This window comes from Pinus tabuliformis, chromosome 5_2 (assembly GCF_031772625.1).
Source record: "Pinus tabuliformis cultivar Carrire ecotype Pingquan chromosome 5_2, CPIR1, whole genome shotgun sequence".
NCBI classification, from domain to species: domain Eukaryota; kingdom Viridiplantae; phylum Streptophyta; class Pinopsida; order Pinales; family Pinaceae; genus Pinus; species Pinus tabuliformis.
In genome coordinates, this window is record NC_142306.1 from 700,891,113 (window position 1) to 700,899,727 (window position 8,615).

Sequence of the window (8,615 nt, forward strand, 5' to 3'; positions counted from 1 at the left end):
TCCACAAGTGTTTGTGTAACCTCTTCTTGATGACCTCCTTGATCATCATCTTACCATGATAGGATGATAGCACTTGCAAATGAAATTCACTCATGACAAGACAATATTAGTTCCAAAAACACATTCTATCTTTGTTTTGCTCATGTGAAGTGTTGACTGTGATGGGACAATACCCAAGGACTAAAAGAGAAGTCTTCTTGGGCACAGATCATAGAGTCAGGAGGTAGGGGATGGAGGTTTGGGCACCATAAGTGTGTATTGTGCAATGGAAAGAGAAAGAGGTAAGGCTTGGCACAGAGAGCAAGTCCAGAAGACAAGGGTGACAAACTTGGGTATGATTGTGACTATGCAATGTGCAATGATTGAGGAGGGAATCCTAGGCATTGTGCGGGTTACCACTGCAAGGGCTAAGAGATGACCCTATGGTACACTGGGAGTGCACAATGTGCAATGAAGGAAAGGTTGATTAAGGCATTGTGAAGAGGGCAAGTGTAAGTAGCAAGAAGTTGGGTCACTGTGCCTTAGGAATTCTCAATGAGAAATGAAGGGAGGGACGCCTTGGTATTGTGCAGGTTTACATTAAAAGGGGCTAAATGAGGCCTTACTGTCAACTAGGAGTGCGCAATGTGCAACACAAGGCAGTGTTGATCAAGGCTTTGTGCAATGGGAAAGTGTAAGTAGCAAGGGTTGAGTGACTTTGCTCTAGGGATGTACAATGCACAATGTGAAGGAAGTTTTCCTCAAGATGGGTGCAGAGGGAAAGTGTAAGTAGCAAGAGGCTCATGAATGAGGCTTGGAAGTGAACAATGTGCTCATTGCTTGGCTGAAAGTTAAAGGTGTTCATATTTTTCACATGATGTGAGGACAAGGAAGAATCCCAAAATTGACTAAGTGTTAGATTAGTGGAGCAAAGAGGAGAGCAAGAGAATGCATAACATGTCTTGAACATGATCTCACACACATACACAATCACACTTTTGACAAGAATACACACAGTACCCAAAACCAACAAATATTCATTGAAGTGACAATAAAATGGCACTTATCTCCAAGTGTGATAGTTAGAGTGCAAGTCTTTAAGACTCAAGTGTTGACTGCAATTAAAAGGTGTGTTATGATGTGGAGAGTGTCTAGCGCATGTTCTTATGATAGATAAGGTCGGCTAGTGTGAGAAAGTGCACTGAATTTTCCTCTAGAAGGTGTTCCAATATGCTCTTAAAAGGTATGAAAAAGAAAGCGAAAGCGACACATGCAAGAGTGAAAGCAAGAAAAAGTGACACTTGCAAAAGAAAGAGAAAACAAAAGTGACAACTGAGAGACTCACTGGATCATGTCACACTTGCAACCACAAGTGAGAGAATGCTCCTTGTTCTCCAAAAGTGTGCAGAGTTCAGAAGCGAAAGATGAATGTGACACGAGCTTTGGGTTGGTCTCTTTATATGGGGAGAGAAGACATGCAATTAGGGTTAGGGTCTAAGAGTGCTCTAAGTGAATGCTGGGAAATTAGGAGTCAAGAGTGAGTTGAATGCTACTAAGAGGTGTGATAGTCCTAACTTGAATAAGTGTGAACTCATTGTCAACAAGGAGTGTGCACTGATTTTCAACAAGGAGTGCACAATCATTGTTTGCAGAGGATGCCCTTACACTGTCACTGGAAACTGCACAATTATTGTTATTTGAGAGTGCATTGTGACTATTAGCAAGGAGTGTGCAATCAATGCTGACAAAGAGTGTGCAACACTATCACTATGAAGTGTGTTTAGCCTATATTTAAAAGTGTGCTTGTGAAGACATCAAGAGTTGGGCATGTGCAAGCAAGTAGTTGTAACACTTAGGATCTTTAAAGGAAGAATTGAATGCTTGGACAACATGATTAAGCATGACATTAATGGCTTGAAATGAAATATGAAGTTATGATAAAGGGGCTCCAAAATTTGAATGTAGGCAAAACTTTGGAGGGGTTTGTAGCAGCTACAACACTTGGCGACACATTGGAAGCACCTCAGATTCTCTGTTTAGGTCTAAATTTATGCACAAGGTATAACCTTTGGGAAGTATTATCTCATCCTATATATCACCCTAGCTTCCTTACTTATCCCAATTATAGATGTAGTCTCTTTATTCCCTTATTGGCTTAACACATTTAACAAAACTAGTCAAGCTTCAATTGTTTCGATTAGGGGGTAGGAATATTTAAATTTATGAGTTTAATATATTCAGAGTTTTAATATCCTCTCTAATGTTTCTCCACTGCTAGTAGGACTAATAAGTACCCTAGTGGAGTCACTTCAATGAATCACAAGCATTTTTTTGCTACCACCAGGCATGTTCAGAACCCTGATGAAGTTGCTTGCTTCACCTCTCTGTGCAGAAAACCTCTCTCTTCTTTCACCCTTTATTACTTTTATTACTTTATGCTCATTGGAATTTTATCGGTGTTTATATCACCAAGGGAAGAAGATGGATCCCGAATTGTTTTACGAGAAAGAGAGGTTGTTCCTTTTTTTTTGCAGTGACTCTTATGTATATATCTCTGAAATTAGTTTGTCCACTTAAGTTTTTCTCATTTTCCTTCTCTACTCTATTGAGCTAACATGTTTGAAACCGATCAATATAAATGGCCGATTCAAGGAAAAAATATCCAATTATAGATACGAGCATCATAGATATACTAAGGCTTTCATTCAAAATGAGTCATATTTTTTGTACGTGCATCATGGACTCTTAAAGATATTTAGGCCCAAATAATGAAGTGGATTAAGAGTTAACCAAGTATTGACAGTCATCACAGTGCCCTATTTTAAAACTTTTGCCACATTACTCTAGAGCCAAACAAGATGACTTTCACACAAAGTCTTTATTCAAAACAAACTTGCAAAAGAGATGCAGAAACAAAACTCAAATGGGAAGGAAAATGCAAAATGAAAGGAGATGAATGCAAGATGCAAAACAAAGGCAAAATGCAAATAAGGTATGAAATATTATGCAAACAATGCAAGGAAGTGCAACTACTTTAATAAACAAAATAATCACAACTAAATCAAAATCCTAATCTAATTAACTAGAAGGTCAGGATTAAGTAAAGTCAAACTTCTAATGCAGCCATGGGAGTAGCTCCTCACTTGCAAGCACAAAAACATAAGCAATTAATACCGAGAGGAAACAATGTGTAGAAATAAAAATGTTTACCTCAATAACCTGCCCAAAAACTAAAGGTCTTATTTACAGGAAAAAAGGTGTGCCATAAATGCTTGTTTTAACCAACCTGCACTTTTACCTCGTTGGATAAGATGATGAACATGTACAAATCCTAAAATCATCCCGAACATGTATATTCATCTGCATTTTTGTTCTTAGCAAACATCAAGTAAGGTTGAAAGTTATTATTAACAAAAGAGCTTGCCAGATAAGATTCATCTAACCATTTAGTGATTAGACCACGATACTAAAAACAACCAAATCTACATTCTTGAAATTCCTGGAAAGATAAGCTTTGAATCAACGCAATTGAATTATGGAGAGAATATTGTAAGAGAAATTTGATCTCATCTTACTCAAAAACTTTGTCAAGGTCATGAGGACCTAAAATAACCATCAGCAAATGTTGAAGTGCTTCAACTTCTTGATAGGTATCTGATGAATCATAAAGATCAATGGGATTAATAAGATCAACCAATGCAAAACAACTATCATCAAATGTATCAGGCGGAAAATGATTCATTCATTGACAATTGTTAGAACCATTTTTATGATCCAGATTGGTGGATTCGCATATAAGATTCTCAATTCTTAATTGCCTCTCTTTGTATCTTATTACATACTAGACCAACAATATGAGAGCTTGGGGAATTAAAAACAATTATTGGCATCATAAATCTGCAAAACCAATTAGGATATTAGGCTAAAAAAATATTAGAAGCATGTGTCAAATCAAATCCAATATTCATATAAACATGGGAAATTAATTTGTCAACATGAAGGTTTTGATCTGCAGAATGACTCAAGAATTTACTAACCTCATAAAGGATAGATTATACCAGAGAAAAAATGATCAGCTCCAAAACATAGACAAGAAGGATAAGGAGTTTATCGCTCACGAAGGGGTTCAACAAAAAGAAATCTTTTGGCCAATGATGATCTCTACCCCAATAATCATTATGATAGGCTTCAAAGCTACATGAATTCATGAAATATAGGCATTCTAGCCCTGGATTTAATACAAGAGATTTGCATGAATAATAATTAACTAAACATGAAACCTCTATCCAATCATAAAATTTATCTTGAGGAATAAGAGAATTAACTTGAAAATGTTGAAAACCCTTCAAGATTGAGCTTACATCTAGTGAGACAATGCTAAGAAAAGAATTATGTGAGAAGATCTGGATCTATTCTAATTCAGGAACCTCATCAGATAGCGAGAACCTATCATAACCATCAACAAAAACTAAAGTGCCACAACTTCCTAATGAGTCCTAGAACCTTTGAATGTTGAATGATTGAATTTTTTTTTAACAAAAACGGTTAAGTTTTATTTATCGTAAGAGGTTGGGCATGCCAAAAGACCTCGAATACAGACAAATGTGAGAAATCTGGCTCAATTGAGTCCTCCTATTCTGACTTTTGTATCTAAGGTTAACTGCTAATTTTAAGGCAATTGGCAGGCTGAGTGATCTTTGCTTTGCTAAAGTCGGCTTAGAGTTCTATCTATATTTCCTCTTTTCTTTGATACTTAGGTACTTTCCTGGATTGCTAAAAAATCCACTTAAATTATGTTCCGCAGTCGAATTACAAACCCGCATATATTTAATTAGTTTAATTAAAGCCTGTCTTCTCCACCATACTCTACCCCACAACATGGTAACCCCCACCATGGTCAACACTTGATAGCCATCGGATCTTCCCCTACCCAGATCCGACGCATATCGCGTCCAACACTTTCTGACCTTTATCTCCTTAGGAGCGCACGATATGGGTGGTTTTGTAATGCCACGCATTGGCCCTTAAGAGGCATCGCATCCAATTCATTTAAAACTGCCAAGAAGCCAAGAGCAGTGCGATGAAACCCTCTTACTGCTCCCAGTGAAGTAACTCCCCTCCATTTGCAAAGTGCGATGACCATCGGTTTGAACCCTCCCAGATCCGACGGTTATTGTGACCCTTGCTGACCTAACTTTAACTAGAGTTGTCTCCATACCCGGTCCCACAACCTGGATAAGACCCCACCATGAAAAGTGCGCAATGTCTGTCGTATCTTCCCCCACCCAAATCTGACATTAATCGTGTCCAATTTCTATCTGGCCTTTAACTCCGCAGGAGCACACGATGAGGGCAGTTTTGACATGCCCCACGTTAGGCCGAGAGGTTACAGATCCATTTGGGCACATTAATCCCATCATTCAGATCAGTGTTTTAGGGCTCATCAAACCCTAATTTTAGTTGCTACATGCCCTAAACAAGTCACCCCTTTGAATGCCTCCTTCCTATACATTTTCATGACTTGAAGACATCTAGAAATAGCCTCTAGAGGGACTAGCACAAGTAGGCCCATGTAAGGGTGCACTGCAGAGTAGTTAAGTCCATGCCAGGGTGCTTTGCAGAGCACTTAGGCTTCCTTTCACCTGTGTTGGGCGATATTGAGTGAAATTCACATAGGGTTTGGGGAATATTCTTATCTTTTGGAGTCATCTAGAAGGTTCCCTCACTTATCAACTCCTATGAGCTCGAAAATGGATGAGGAATGAGTTAAGGTGCATCCTATCCTCTCATCCCTTCCTCCATAGAACTAATTCTAAGTATGGAAGGCCATTCAATGCCACCATTTATGACAAAACCTCCTTCATCTTCCTATAAATTAACCACTCATCTAAGTGATCACGGGCTAGATTATGTTGAATTGTAAGGAGATAATGTTGCTATGAGATTTGGCTTTGAAGTAAGTATTGTAATGCTACAAGTTTGTCATGCTTTTAATGTGACGTGGATGGGATGCAAGCTGGAGGAATGACTTGAATCAGACACCAATGGTTGTAATTCCTTCTTCTATTCAATAAAGTGTTTTAACATTTCTCCCATATGTTTGTATTGTTTTATAATGCTTATATGTGTGAATTGTATCTGATTCCTTTCACTTATATTCAATAGATCTTTTGCTTTGATCGATTCTTTTTTTTTGTTGTGTTTACAGGTACTTCTCAAGCGTGTCAAGTATGGGAAGGAGTGATGAGATCGATACAAAGGAGATGAGAGGAAAGCTGAACTACAAGTAGTTCTTCTCGTCTTATCATCTTATCTATTGCTTATAGGAAAAGACTAAAACACTTTAAACTGTTGTTCTAGATATGCCTACTTATCTAGGGAATTAGTATTTATCCGTAGATACCAAATTCTCCAAAACAAATTGGTGACTCCACTAGCGAAGATCCTCTTTCCTAGTAGCTTATCCACCTCCTAGGACATCCTTGCATACCTTATTTGTGTACATAGATTGTAATTCAACTCTTTGCATTGAAAAATTGGTCAAAACGGTGTCAAATTGCCTCTTGAAATGGCTCATTGTCACCATTGCAGGCTTGTGAGGGACACAGTGCGCTGCAGAGCACCCCTAGCTTAGGGACAATGCTCTGAAGTGCACTTTCTCCAATTCAAGGTTGCGTTGATCCTACTATGGTCAGTTTCCCACCTTTGGAATTTGTTTTTGCCAACTTTTCTCTATTTGTTTGTTTGTTGATTAATCAATGAATGCTATGTCTCAGAGAACAAGTTTCTATCTCCTTGTCTAGCCCTACTTTGATTTGATTGATTAATGTTTCTTTAATGTTTTCTTTGTCATTATCGATCTATAGTCAAAGTTAGAATATAGTTGATTAATCTTCGTTCGAAAGAAAGTGTCGTAAAGTCTTCTTTTCCTTCAAAACAGAACTGTCGTAAAAGTCTTTGTTCTTATGAAAGATTGATTGATTGTATGTGCATATTTCCTTTTGTTCATATTCACATTAAGGAAATTGAAAAGAAATACATGCATGTTGCATTGAAAATTTGTGTGTGCTCATAGGAATAGTGTAGGGAAATTGCATTAGATTGTGCTATTTTCTCTTTGATCAAAAGAAATATGATTGCTCTATCCCTAAGTAGCTAGGATTTTCATCGTTAAATCGAATGGAAAGAATGCTTATCATGATAGTTTCATTCCTAGGGATTTCATAATACATCACGTCGTGAACATGAAAGGAAAATTCCTAAGCAAGATCAACTTAAAATTAACATCAAGTTACTTAATGGGGCATTGTCATTAACGAGAACATTTAGTGGTTCTAGGCTAGAGACGTGTTCTGGCGTTGTAAAACAAAGCAGTTGTTGCAAACTTGTTTACGATACATCTCGAGTGTGATACCTCATTCCACATACATGAGTATATCGTAGCTCGTCCACGTACCTTCGGGTATATAGGGCAGTGTTACTGTTATGAAACCAGCTCACAAAAAGATAGAAAAGATAGATGAACACCTTAGAAATAAGCCTCTTCAAGGGGGCAACCTCCTTTACATTACACAAATGAACAATTCTTGGATAATACAAATGAAAAGACCTCCTTTCTATACATAGGAGTCTAAAGGGTCATAATATAATCAGAGCCAACATAACAATAATAATGTAAGGGCACAATAATAAAAATAGTGGGCTTCTATGGGGCACACTAATAACAATAGGGGGCTTCTATGGGGACTACATGGGTACAACAATATAATAAGGGGGTTGTACTAATAACAATAAGGGGTTACACTAGTAGTATAGGGGCCTAACATGCCTCTCTCCTTCAAAAAGTGTTGTCCTCAATGCTTGAGTAGTTCTTGATGCATCTATATAAAATTCTTGTCCTTCCATGTGAAATCTTCAACAGGTAAGTTCTTCCACTTGATGAGATACTCTAACATTGATCGATTTCGTAGCTTCTGGGTTCTTATTTCTGTGATTTCTCTAGGTTCTAATATGATTTTTGCTTCCTCGTCAAGTTCTGACAATATTGTTTGAACAAGGATATTCTGCAACTTCTGAATGAGTGGCCACACTTCTTTGTCCTTCTTCCATTCATCCATTGCTTCGTTTACCCAATCTATTTGGATAATTGAAATAGCACAAAGCAATGCTTCCACATCCCAATCCTTTCTTGAGAGTGCATCTGCAACAAAAAATTTCTTCCCTTTTCTGTAGATGATGTCAAAGTCATAACCCAACATATTTGTGACCCATTTTTTATCTTCTTTTAAAGATAATAATTGTTCTAAAATGTATTTAAGACTATCATGATCCATTTTTACCTTGAAGTGTCTTCCCATTGGGTAAGGTCACCATTTCTTAAGTGAATGTAGTATCGCCAACATTTCCTTCTCATAAATAGCTTGCTTGAGATGTAACTGTAAAAATACCCAATCACCTACATCAAAACATTTTCACTGCGATGTTGATCTACCTGTTTTTTCATTCAATTCTGCACCAAAGTGGCATTATCCTTTAAAAGTTGGAGAACTTGTTTTTGATGCTTGATGTGATCTTTCACTGCTTGAACCTTTTTCTTCTTGATATTTCCTTCTATCTTGAGAGTTTTAGGAGTGGTA